Here is a 13,549-nt window from a genome sequence, read left to right on the forward strand (position 1 = left end):
GTTATATTTTTATAATTTATACTCACTTTATTCTCATTTTTATTATTTTATTCTTACATATTTTTTCTTATCTACGTGACTTTACGAAAGAACCATAGAATATGGGACAAACAATACAAACGAGACTAAACAATACAAACGAGAGAGCAGAACGTGTTTAGTTTCACCATCAGCGCCGCTAGTGTAGTGGTATCATGGAAGATTCCCATTCTTTCGACCCGGGTTCGATTCCCGGGCGGCGCACATACTTGTTTTCTTGTTGTAGGTATTCCCTTTACAGACCCCTTTCTTGTAAACATGCACGTAGCCTGGTACATACTCATTGTCAATTACACGCACGGGCTTTGTATAATATATTTAATATGTTCGTGAAGTTACATTTTAATCACACAGTATACACTCATTATCTTGATACACGTCGTATCTACGCACAACGACATGCGTTTACACGTGCATACACTTAGCAATATCAACGACAGCTCACCATTAATCACCGAGTCGCATTGAACACACCACGGCGCTGTGCCATGCGAGTGCACATCAAGTCCAAGTTACATTTTGAAGACTCGCCTGTTGGCGGGAAGTCACGGGACAGGCCCAGGACAATGGAGACAAGCGAAACAAATGAAGAGACAATACAAACGAGACAGAACAATACAAACGAGACAGAACAATACAAACGAGACAACACAATACAAACGAGACAGAACAATACAAACGAGACAGAACAATACAAACGAGACAGAACAATACAAACGAGACAGAACAATACAAACGAGACAGAACAATACAAACGAGACAGAACAATACAAACGAGACAGAACAATACAAACGAGACAGAACAATACAAACGAGACAGAACAATAAAAACGAGAGAGCAGAACGTGTTTAGTTTCCCCATCAGCACCGGTGGTGTAGTGGTATCATGGAAGATTCCCGGGCGGTGCAAGAATGTTGTTTTATAATTATCGTTCGTCCCTGGAAAGACCCCACGTTATAAGTTTCATAGTTTTCATAGTTAATTTATTTGGTATAGCCCTGTGAGCCATTCGGCTCTTGAATCGGGTGCAACCGCAACAAATAAAAAACATGAACACGAAAACATCTTAAAGCGGTTATGTGACTGTGCAAACAGAAAATACAGGGAAAAAATATCAAAATATTCCTGAAATAGCACCGTACACCAACGCTGTGTGCAAAAATCCCAGTGGGATGCAAGTCAAATAACAACAACAACAACAACAACCACAAGACAACTAAGATTAAGGCCATCAGTCTAACTCCGTACTACAATAAACAAAAACATGGCCAAAAAAAACTTTTCGAAATCACCAAAAATACAAGCCATAAATCCAATGTAACAGTGATCATAGGGACTGTGACCGAATTTTTAACAATAAACTACATAAATAAATTATAACACCAAAATCTAGAGCCATATTTTAGGCCACTGAATAGCAGTGGCTATTCAGGTTGTACAACTCCTCTAGAGCAGTTTTGAGTGAAGATCTCATAGGTAGTGATTCAAGTTGCAGTTTATTGGCAATAGCATTCCAGACCCTGGGGGCATCAATAGCAAAGGCCCTTCCTCCGGTTTTTGTACGGCAATAGGGAATGTGAAGCTGGTAAATGAGCGAAGACTTGAGGTCAAATTTGTTCTTTGAAACAGAGAGGAGATCCAGTAGGTAGTCTGCGGAATTTTTGTAAGTACATCGTGAATAAATAAGATCTGGTGCACAAGCCGTCGAACATTAAGAGATGTTAAGTTTGACCCAATGTAGAGATCACAGTGGTGAGTCCTATATGGGCAGTTCAATGCAAATCTTAAGGCCGAGTGATAGATGGAATCAAGCTTCTTCAGTACAGTACTTGGGGCTGATTTATACACGATGTCACAGTAGTCAAGTAGAGGCAGTATGGTAGCTTTTATCAATTCCAAACGGAACATTGGGGGGAAGCAGTGCTTGTGTCGATACAGAAAACCAATTTTTATTTTTGTCTTTTTACCAATATAATCAATTTGATCTTCAAAACTATGTTTTGAATCCAGGATGACCCCAAGATACTTATAGATCTTGACTTGCTCTATTTGATAATTATTCAAGGAATGTAATTGGGGAAAAATAACCTCATGCTTTAGTCCCGGAGAGAAGCATAGCACCTTGGTTTTGGAGGTATTCAGGGCTAGTTTAAGAGAAACTAGCTGATGTTGTAGTTTGTTGAAATCACCCTGGAGCTTAGCAATCACGTCATGCGGAGAGCGACCAGCAGTAATCAGTATCGTGTCATCTGCAAAAAGATTTACCCTGGAATGATCCAGTTCAGTGCCCAAGTCATTGACATAAAGAGAGAACAAGAGGGGGCCGAGGATGGAACCCTGTGGAACCCCTTTTGTTATCTTAACACTGTTTGACCTCCAACCATCTGTGAATACAGTTTGGGTGCGAGAAAAGAGGTATTTTTTTAACCATTGTACTGTGTTCTCGGAAAAAACCGAGGCAACTTAGTTTACTAAGCAGGGTGTTGTGGTCAACTGTATCAAAAGCTTTGGACAGGTCAAGAAAAAGACAGGCACAGTACTGCTTATTATCAAGGCTATTGTAAATTTGATTCAAAGAGTCTAATGCAGCAGATGTAGCCTGGCACATACTCAGTGTACAGTACAAGCACATGGTGGCATGATATTTTTAATTGATCGTGAAGTTACATTTTAAACATGCATGTACACACATTATTATTGCCCGCATAGCCACGTGCACTGTGCAGGCACGTACACATATATATCCGCAACAACAACAATCACTGCCATCCGCCACTAAGTGGCGCTGATGCCATCCCGACGCTGTGCCCGGCTAGGTGCACATGCAGGCCAGCTGAAGTGTTGACGGCTCGTTGCTGGCACGAGGTTACGGGACAGGCCCGATGCGAGTTGCACGTCGACAAAGAGACAGAGACATGTACACACAATATACACACAATATACACACAGTATACACACAGTATACACAGTATACACACAGTATACACACAATGTACACACAATGTACGCACAATATGAAAATAATACAAACGAAATAGGGGTAAACAAGCCAAACGAGAAAGACAATACAAAGGAGACACACTACAAACGAGTCAGAGAATACAAACGAGAGATACAATACTAACAAGACACAATAAAAACGAATCAAGCAAACCAAACGATAAATAAAAACAGAGACGACAGACAACACACCGTGCAGACGAGACTAAACAATACAAACGAGACAGCAGGCAGTGTGTAGCTGTCCCCATCAGCACCGCTGGTGTAGTGGTATCATGGAAGATTCCCATTCTTTCGACCCGGGTTCGATTCCCGGGCGGTGCAAAACTTATATTTTTTATATAGTTGTCGGTATTCCCTTTATAGACCACATCTTATAAATATGCACGAAGCCTAGCACATACTCAGCGTGTAGTAAAACACCCAAGCGCACATTAGGTAAAGTTATTCGTGTAGTTACATTGTAAACTGACATGGTGCCCACTCCACACACAGATACACAGTATACAAGCAAGTACACATTTACACGTGCATACACCCGTCGCAATATCAATATCTGGCATTCCGCACAGACTTGCATTGATTAGACGACGGCGCTGTGCCAGGGTAAGTGCACATCTAGTTTTAAAGACTCGCTGCTGGCGTGAAGTCACGGGACAGGCCCAGGTCCAGAACGAGCGGAACGGAGGAAACGGGACAGAGACAAACAAGATGAACGACACGGAACAATACAGACGATGCAGACAATACTAAGGAGACAGACAATGCAAACAAGACAAACAATACAAACGAGACACTACAAACGAGTAAAAAAAACAACCTGATGACCACCGCTTGTGTTGCGATCGAAACGTCGTGATATATTTTTATAATGTTTACTGACTTTATTTTTATTATTTTCTTTTACATATTTTTTTCTTATCTACGTGACTTTACCGAAAGAACCATAGAACATGAGACAAACAATACAAACGAGACAGAACAATACAAACAGAACGTGTTTAGGTTCCCCATCAGCACCGCTGGTGTAGTGGTATCATGGAAGATTCCCATTCTTTCGACCCGGGTTCGATTCCCGGGCGGTGCAAGGATGTTGTTTTATAATTATCGTTCGTCCCTGGAAAGACCCCACGTTATAAACACGCACGTAGCCTGGCACATGCTCAGTGTACAGTACAAGCACATGGTGGCATAATGTTTTTAATTGATCGTGAAGTTGCATTTTAAACATGCATGTACACACATTATTATTGCCCGCATAGGCACGTGCACATGTGCAGGTACGTACACATATATAGCCGCAACAACAACAACAATCACTGCCATCCGCCACTAAGTCGCGCTGATGCCATCCCGACGCTGTGCCCGGCTAGGTGCACATGCAGGCCAGCTGAAGTGTTGACGGCTCGTTGCTGGCACGAGGTCACGGGACAGGCCCAGAGCGACTTGCACGTCGACAACGAGACAGAGAAATGTACACACAGTATACACACAGTATACACACAATACACACAATGTACACACAGTATACACACAATATACGCACAATATACACACAATATACGCACAATGTACACACAATATACACACAGTATACACACAGTATACACACAGTATATACACAATATACACACAGTATACACACAGTATACACACAATACACACAATGTACACACAGTATACACACAATATACGCACAATATACACACAATATACGCACAATGTACACACAATATACACACAGTATACACACAGTATACACACAGTATATACACAATATACACACAGTATACACACAGTATACACACAATACCCACAGTATACCCACAGTATACCCACAGTATACACACAGTGTACACACAGTATACACACAGTATACACACAGTAGATACACAATATACACACAGTATACACACAGTATACACACATAACATACACACACAGTGTACACACAGTATACACACAGTATACACACAGTATACACACAATATACACATAGTATACACACAATATACACACAGTATATACACACAGTATACACACAGTGTACACACAGTATACACACAGTATACACACAATGTACACACAATATACACACAGTATACACACAATATACACACAGTATACACACAATGTACACACATTATACACACAGTGTAGACAAAGTCTATACACAATTTACACAGTGTACACACAATATACACAGTATACGCATAATATATACACAGTATACACACAGTATACACACAATATACACACAATGTACAGACAATATGAAAATAATACAAACGAAATAGGGGTAAACAATACAAACGAGAAAGACAATACAAAGGAGACACACTACAAACGAGTCACAGAATACAAACGAGAGATACAATACTAACAAGACACACAATATAAACGAGTCAAGCAAACCAACGAGAAATAAAAACAGAGACGACAGACAACACAACGTGCAGACGAGACTAAACAATACAAACGAGACTAAACAATACAAACGAGACAGCAGGCCGTGTGTAGCTGTCCCCATCAGCACCGCTGGTGTAGTGGTATCATGGAAGATTCCCATTCTTTCGACCCGGGTTCGATTCCCGGGCGGTGCAAACATTGTTTTAATATAGTTGTCGGTATTCCCTTTATAGACCGCGTCTTATAAATATGCACGAAGCCTGGCACATACTCAGCGTGTAGTAAAACACCCAAGCACACATTAGGTAAAGTTATTCGTGTAGTTACATTGTAAACTGACATGGTGCCCACTCCACACACAGATACACAGTATACAAGCAAGTACACATTTACACGTGCATACACCCATCGCAATATCAATATCTGGCATTCAGCACAGACTTGCATTGATTAGACGACGGCGCTGTGCCAGGGTAAGTGCACATCTAGTTTTAAAGACTCGCTGCTGGTGGGAAGTCACGGGACAGGCGCAGGTCCAGAACGAGCGGAACGGAGGAAACGGGACAGAGACAAATAAGATGAACGACACGGAATAATACAGACGATGCAGACAATACGAAGGAGACAGACAATGCAAACAAGACAAACAATACAAACGAGACACTACAAACGAGTAAAAAAACTAATCCTGATGACCACCGCTTGTGTTGCGATCGAAAGGTCGTGATATTTCTATAATTTATACTCACTTTATTCTAATTTGTATTATTTAATTTTTAAATCTTTTTTCTTATCTACGTGACTTTACCGAAAGAACCATAGAATATGAGACAAACAATACAAACGAGACAGAACAATACAAACAGAACGTGTTGAGTTTCCCCATCAGCACCGCTGGTGTAGTGGTATCATGGAAGATTCCCATTCTTTCGACCCGGGTTCGATTTCCGGGCGGTGCAATGATCTTGTTTAATAAGTTGCGTTCGTCCCTGGAAAGACCCCACGTTATAAACTCACACGTAGCCTGGCACATACTCAGTGTACAGTACAAGCACATGGTGGCATGGTATTTTTAATTGATCGTGAAGTTACATTTTAAACATGCATGTACACACATTATTATTGCCCGCATAGCCACGTGCACATGTGCAGGTACGTACACATATATAGCCGCAACAACAACAATCACTGCCATCCGCCACTAAGTCGCGCTGATGCCATCCCGACGCTGTGCCCGGCTAGGTGCACATGCAGGCCAGCTGAAGTGTTGACGGCTCGTTGCTGGCACGAGGTCACGGGACAGGCCCAGAGCGACTTGCACGTCGACAACGAGACAGAGACATGTACACACAGTATACACACAGTATACACACAGTATACACACAGTATACACACAGTATACACACAGTATACACACAGTATACACACAGTATACACACATAACATACACACAGTATACACACATAACATACACACAGTATACAAACATAACATACACACAATATACACACAATATACACACAATATACACAGTATGCACACAATATACACACAGTATATACACACAGTATACACACAGTGTACACACAGTATACACACAGTATACACACAATGTGCACACACAATGTACACACAGTATACATACAATGTACGCACAGTATACACACAGTATACACACAGTATACACACAGTCTATACACAGTATATACACAATATATACACAGTAAACACACAATATACACAGTATACACACAATATACACACAGTATACACACAATATACACACAGTGTACACACAGTGTACACACAATATACACACAGTATACACAGTATACACACAATGTACACACAAAATACACACAGTATACACACAATGTACACACAATATACACACAGTATACACAGAGTCTATACACAATATACACACATTGTACACACAGTTTACACACAATGTACACACAATATACACCGTATACACAGTATATACACAACATACATAGAGTATACACACAGTATACACAATATACACACAGTATACACACAGTATACTCACAATATACACACAGCATACACACGATATACACACAATGTACACACAATATACACAGTATACACACAGTCTATACACAATATACACACAGTGTACTCACAGTATACACACAATGTACACACAATATACACAGTATACACACAGTATATACACAATATGCACACAGTATACACACAATGTACACACAATATACACAGTATACACAAGTATATACACAATATGCACACAGTATACACACAATGTACACACAATATACACAGTATACACACAGTATATACACAATATGCACACAGTATATACACAATATGAAAATAATACAAACGAAATAGGGGTAAACAATCCAAACGAGAAAGACAATACAAAGGAGACACACTGCAAACGAGTCATAGAATACAAACGAGAGATACAACACTAACAAGACACACAATAAAAACGATTCAAGCAAACCAAACGAGAAATAAAAACAGAGACGACAGACAACACAACGTTCAGACGAGACTAAACAATACAAACGAGACAGCAGGCCGTGTGGAGCTGTCCCCATCAGCACCGCTGGTGTAGTGGTATCATGGAAGATTCCCATTCTTTCGACCCGGGTTCGATTCCCGGGCGGTGCAAAACTTATATTTTTTAATATAGTTGTCGGTATTCCTTTTATAGACCACGTCTTATAACTATGCACGGAGCCTGGCACATACTCAGCGTGTAGTAAAACACCCAAGCACACATTAGGTAAAGTTATTCGTGTAGTTACATTGTAAACTGACATGGTGCCCACTCCACACACAGATACACAGTATACAAGCAAGTACACATTTACACGTGCATACACCCATCGCAATATCAATATCTGGCATTCAGCACAGACTTGCATTGATTAGACGACGGCGCTGTGCCAGGGTAAGTGCACATCTAGTTTTAAAGACTCGCTGCTGGTGGGAAGTCACGGGACAGGCGCAGGTCCAGAACGAGCGGAACGGAGGAAACGGGACAGAGACAAATAAGATGAACGACACGGAATAATACAGACGATGCAGACAATACGAAGGAGACAGACAATGCAAACAAGACAAACAATACAAACGAGACACTACAAACGAGTAAAAAAACTAATCCTGATGACCACCGCTTGTGTTGCGATCGAAAGGTCGTGATGTTTCTATAATTTATACTCACTTTATTCTAATTTGTATTATTTAATTTTTAAATCTTTTTTCTTATCTACGTGACTTTACCGAAAGAACCATAGAATATGAGACAAACAATACAAACGAGACAGAACAATACAAACAGAACGTGTTGAGTTTCCCCATCAGCACCGCTGGTGTAGTGGTATCATGGAAGATTCCCATTCTTTCGACCCGGGTTCGATTTCCGGGCGGTGCAATGATCTTGTTTAATAAGTTGCGTTCGTCCCTGGAAAGACCCCACGTTATAAACTCACACGTAGCCTGGCACATGCTCAGTGTACAGTACAAGCACATGGTGGCATGGTATTTTTAATTGATCGTGAAGTTACATTTTAAACATGCATGTACACACATTATTATTGCCCGCATAGCCACGTGCACATGTGCAGGTACGTACACATATATAGCCGCAACAACAACAATCACTGCCATCCGCCACTAAGTCGCGCTGATGCCATCCCGACGCTGTGCCCGGCTAGGTGCACATGCAGGCCAGCTGAAGTGTTGACGGCTCGTTGCTGGCACGAGGTCACGGGACAGGCCCAGAGCGACTTGCACGTCGACAACGAGACAGAGACATGTACACACAGTATACACACAGTATACACACAGTATACACACAGTATACACACAGTATACACACAGTATACACACAGTATACACACAGTATACACACAGTATACACACAGTATACACACAGTATACACACAGTATACACACAGTATACACACAGTATACACACAGTATACACAGTATACTCACATAACATACACACAGTATACACACATAACATACACACAGTATACAAACATAACATACACACAATATACACACAATATACACACAATGTACACACAATATACACAGTATGCACACAATATACACACAGTATATACACACAGTATACACACAGTGTACACACAGTATACACACAGTATACACACAATGTGCACACAGTATGCACACAATGTACACACAGTATACATACAATGTACGCACAGTATACACACAGTATACACACAGTATACACACAGTCTATACACAGTATATACACAATATATACACAGTAAACACACAATATACACAGCATACACACAATATACACACAGTATACACACAATATACACACAGTGTACACACAGTGTACACACAATATACACACAGTATACACAGTATACACACAATGGACACACAAAATACACACAGTATACACACAATGTACACACAATATACACACAGTATACACACAGTCTATACACAATATACACACATTGTACACACAGTATACACACAATGTACACACAATATACACCGTATACACAGTATATACACAACATACATAGAGTATACACACAGTATACACAATATACACACAGTATACACACAGTATACTCACAATATACACACAGCATACACACGATATACACACAATGTACACACAATATACACAGTATACAAACAGTCTATACACAATATACACACAGTGTACACACAGTATACACACAATGTACACACAATATACACAGTATACACACAGTATATACACAATATGCACACAGTATACACACAATGTACACACAATATACACAGTATATACACAATATGCACACAGTATACACACAATGTACACACAATATACACAGTATACACACAGTATATACACAATATGCACACAGTATATACACAATATGAAAATAATACAAACGAAATAGGGGTAAACAATCCAAACGAGAAAGACAATACAAAGGAGACACACTGCAAACGAGTCATAGAATACAAACGAGAGATACAACACTAACAAGACACACAATAAAAACGAGTCAAGCAAACCAAACGAGAAATAAAAACAGAGACGACAGACAACACAACGTTCAGACGAGACTAAACAATACAAACGAGACAGCAGGCCGTGTGGAGCTGTCCCCATCAGCACCGCTGGTGTAGTGGTATCATGGAAGATTCCCATTCTTTCGACCCAGGTTCGATTCCCGGGCGGTGCAAAACTTATATTTTTTATATAGTTGTCGGTATTCCCTTTATAGACCACGTCTTATAAATATGCACGAAGCCTGGCACATACTCAGCGTGTAGTAAAACACCCAAGCGCACATTAGGTAAAGTTATTCGTGTAGTTACATTGTAAACTGACATGGTGCCCACTCCACACACAGATACACAGTATACAAGCAAGTACACATTTACACGTGCATACACCCGTCGCAATATCAATATCTGGCATTCCGCACAGACTCGCATTGATTAGACGACGGCGCTGTGCCAGGGTAAGTGCACATCTAGTTTTAAAGACTCGCTGCTGGCGTGAAGTCACGGGACAGGCCCAGGTCCAGAACGAGCGGAACGGAGGAAACGGGACAGAGACAAACAAGATGAACGACACGGAACAATACAGACGATGCAGACAATACTAAGGAGACAGACAATGCAAACAAGACAAACAATACAAACGAGACACTACAAACGAGTAAAAAAAACAACCTGATGACCACCGCTTGTGTTGCGATCGAAACGTCGTGATTTTTTTTTATAATGTTTACTGACTTTATTTTTATTATTTTCTTTTACATATTTTTTTCTTATCTACGTGACTTTACCGAAAGAACCATAGAACATGAGACAAACAATACAAACGAGACAGAACAATACAAACAGAACGTGGTTAGTTTCCCCATCAGCACCGCTGGTGTAGTGGTATCATGGAAGATTCCCATTCTTTCGACCCGGGTGCGATTCCCGGGCGGTGCAAGGATGTTGTTTTATGATTATCGTTCGTCCCAGGAAAGACCCCACGTTATAAACTCGCACGTAGCCTGGCACATGCTCAGTGTACAGTACAAGCACATGGTGGCATGATATTTTTAATTGATCGTGAAGTTACATTTTAAACATGCATGTACACACATTATTTTTGCCCGCATAGGCACGTGCACATGTGCAGGTACGTGCACATATAAAGCCGCGACAACAACAATCACTGCCATCCGCCACTAAGTCGCGCTGATGCCATCCCGACGCTGTGCCCGGCTAGGTGCACATGCAGGCCAGCTGAAGTGTTGACGGCTCGTTGCTGGCACGAGGTCACGGGACAGGCCCAGAGCGACTTGCACGTCGACAACGAGACAGAGACATGTACACACAATATACACACAGTATACACACAGTATACACAGTATACACACAGTATACACACAATGTACACACAATGTACACACAGTATATACACAATGTACACACTATATACACAATATATACACAATGTGCACACAATGTACACACAATATACACACCGTTGATACACGGTATACACACAGCATATACACAATATACACACAGTATACACACAATGCACATACAATGTACACACAATATACACAGTATATACACAATGTACACACAGTATACACACAGTGTGCACAGTACACACACAGTACACACACAGTATACACACAATAAACACACAATATACACACAGTACACACAATATACACACAGTATACACAGTATACATACAATATACACACAATGTACACACAGTATACACACAATGTACACACAATCTACACACAATATGAAAATAATACAAACGATCTAGGGGTAAACAATCCAAACGAGAAAGACAATAAAAACGAGACACACTACAAACGAGTCAGAGAATACAAACGAGAGATACAACACTAACAAGACACACAATAAAAACGAGTCAAGCAAACCAAACGAGAAATAAAAACAGAGACGACAGACAACACAAAGTGCAGACGAGACTAAACAATACAAACGAGACTAAACAATACAAACGAGACAGCAGGCCGTGTGTAGCTGTCCCCATCAGCACCGCTGGTGTAGTGGTATCATGGAAGATTCCCATTTTTTCACCCGGGTTCGATTCCCGGGTGGTGCAAAACTTATATTTTTAATATAGTTGTCGGTATTCCCTTTATAGACCACGTCTTATAAATATGCACGAAGCCTGGCACTTACTCAGCGTGTAGTAAAACACCCAAGCGCACATTAGGTAAAGTTATTCGTGTAGTTACATTGTAAACTGACATGGTGCCCACTCCACACACAAATACACAGTATACAAGCAAGTACGCATTTACACGTGCATACACCCGTCGCAATATCAATATCTGGCATTCCGCACAGACTCGCATTGATTAGACGACGGCGCTGTGCCAGGGTAAGTGCACATCTAGTTTTAAAGACTCGCTGCTGGTGGGAAGTCACGGGACAGGCCCAGGTCCAGAACGAGCGGAACGGAGGAAACGGGACAGAGACAAACAAGATGAACGACACGGAACAATACAGACGACGCAGACAATACTAAGGAGACAGACAATGCAAACAAGACAAACAATACAAACGAGACACTACAAACGAGTAAAAAAAACAACCTGATGACCACCGCTTGTGTTGCGATCGAAACGTCGTGATTTTTTTTTTTATAATGTTTACTGACTTTATTTTTATTATTTTCTTTTACATATTTTTTTCTTATCTACGTGACTTTACCGCAAGAACCATAGAACCTGAGACAAACAATACAAACGAGACAGAACAATACAAACAGAACGTGGTTAGTTTCCCCATCAGCACCGCTGGTGTAGTGGTATCATGGAAGATTCCCATTCTTTCGACCCGGGTGCGATTCCCGGGCGGTGCAAGGATGTTGTTTTATGATTATCGTTCGTCCCAGGAAAGACCCCACGTTATAAACTCGCACGTAGCCTGGCACATGCTCAGTGTACAGTACAAGCACATGGTGGCATGATATTTTTAATTGATCGTGAAGTTACATTTTAAACATGCATGTACACACATTATTTTTGCCCGCATAGGCAC

At 40.9% G+C, this 13,549-nt stretch overlaps 11 non-coding genes across 11 annotated transcripts; all 11 read left to right on the plus strand.

Annotated features, from left to right (window-relative positions):
- The first annotated feature begins 172 nt into the window (after positions 1 to 172).
- TRNAG-CCC (transfer RNA glycine (anticodon CCC)) lies at positions 173 to 243 on the plus strand. The gene has a single exon. It is a non-coding gene; the product is annotated as a tRNA-Gly (tRNA).
- A 3,050-nt stretch (positions 244 to 3,293) lies between these two features.
- On the plus strand, positions 3,294 to 3,364 carry TRNAG-CCC (transfer RNA glycine (anticodon CCC)). The gene has a single exon. It is a non-coding gene; the product is annotated as a tRNA-Gly (tRNA).
- A 692-nt stretch (positions 3,365 to 4,056) lies between these two features.
- Positions 4,057 to 4,127, plus strand: TRNAG-CCC (transfer RNA glycine (anticodon CCC)). The gene has a single exon. It is a non-coding gene; the product is annotated as a tRNA-Gly (tRNA).
- A 1,445-nt stretch (positions 4,128 to 5,572) lies between these two features.
- TRNAG-CCC (transfer RNA glycine (anticodon CCC)) lies at positions 5,573 to 5,643 on the plus strand. Its single transcript has one exon. It is a non-coding gene; the product is annotated as a tRNA-Gly (tRNA).
- Positions 5,644 to 6,337: 694 nt separating this feature from the next.
- Positions 6,338 to 6,408, plus strand: TRNAG-CCC (transfer RNA glycine (anticodon CCC)). Its single transcript has one exon. It is a non-coding gene; the product is annotated as a tRNA-Gly (tRNA).
- Positions 6,409 to 8,045: 1,637 nt separating this feature from the next.
- TRNAG-CCC (transfer RNA glycine (anticodon CCC)) lies at positions 8,046 to 8,116 on the plus strand. Its single transcript has one exon. It is a non-coding gene; the product is annotated as a tRNA-Gly (tRNA).
- A 698-nt stretch (positions 8,117 to 8,814) lies between these two features.
- On the plus strand, positions 8,815 to 8,885 carry TRNAG-CCC (transfer RNA glycine (anticodon CCC)). The gene has a single exon. It is a non-coding gene; the product is annotated as a tRNA-Gly (tRNA).
- A 1,733-nt stretch (positions 8,886 to 10,618) lies between these two features.
- TRNAG-CCC (transfer RNA glycine (anticodon CCC)) lies at positions 10,619 to 10,689 on the plus strand. Its single transcript has one exon. It is a non-coding gene; the product is annotated as a tRNA-Gly (tRNA).
- Positions 10,690 to 11,381: 692 nt separating this feature from the next.
- TRNAG-CCC (transfer RNA glycine (anticodon CCC)) lies at positions 11,382 to 11,452 on the plus strand. The gene has a single exon. It is a non-coding gene; the product is annotated as a tRNA-Gly (tRNA).
- A 1,083-nt stretch (positions 11,453 to 12,535) lies between these two features.
- On the plus strand, positions 12,536 to 12,605 carry TRNAG-CCC (transfer RNA glycine (anticodon CCC)). Its single transcript has one exon. It is a non-coding gene; the product is annotated as a tRNA-Gly (tRNA).
- Positions 12,606 to 13,299: 694 nt separating this feature from the next.
- TRNAG-CCC (transfer RNA glycine (anticodon CCC)) lies at positions 13,300 to 13,370 on the plus strand. Its single transcript has one exon. It is a non-coding gene; the product is annotated as a tRNA-Gly (tRNA).
- Positions 13,371 to 13,549: the final 179 nt, after the last annotated feature.

This window comes from Petromyzon marinus, chromosome 56 (assembly GCF_048934315.1).
Source record: "Petromyzon marinus isolate PM22_M1 ecotype Great Lakes invasive population chromosome 56, UKy_Petmar_22M1.pri1.0, whole genome shotgun sequence".
Taxonomy (NCBI): Eukaryota; Metazoa; Chordata; class Hyperoartia; order Petromyzontiformes; family Petromyzontidae; genus Petromyzon; species Petromyzon marinus.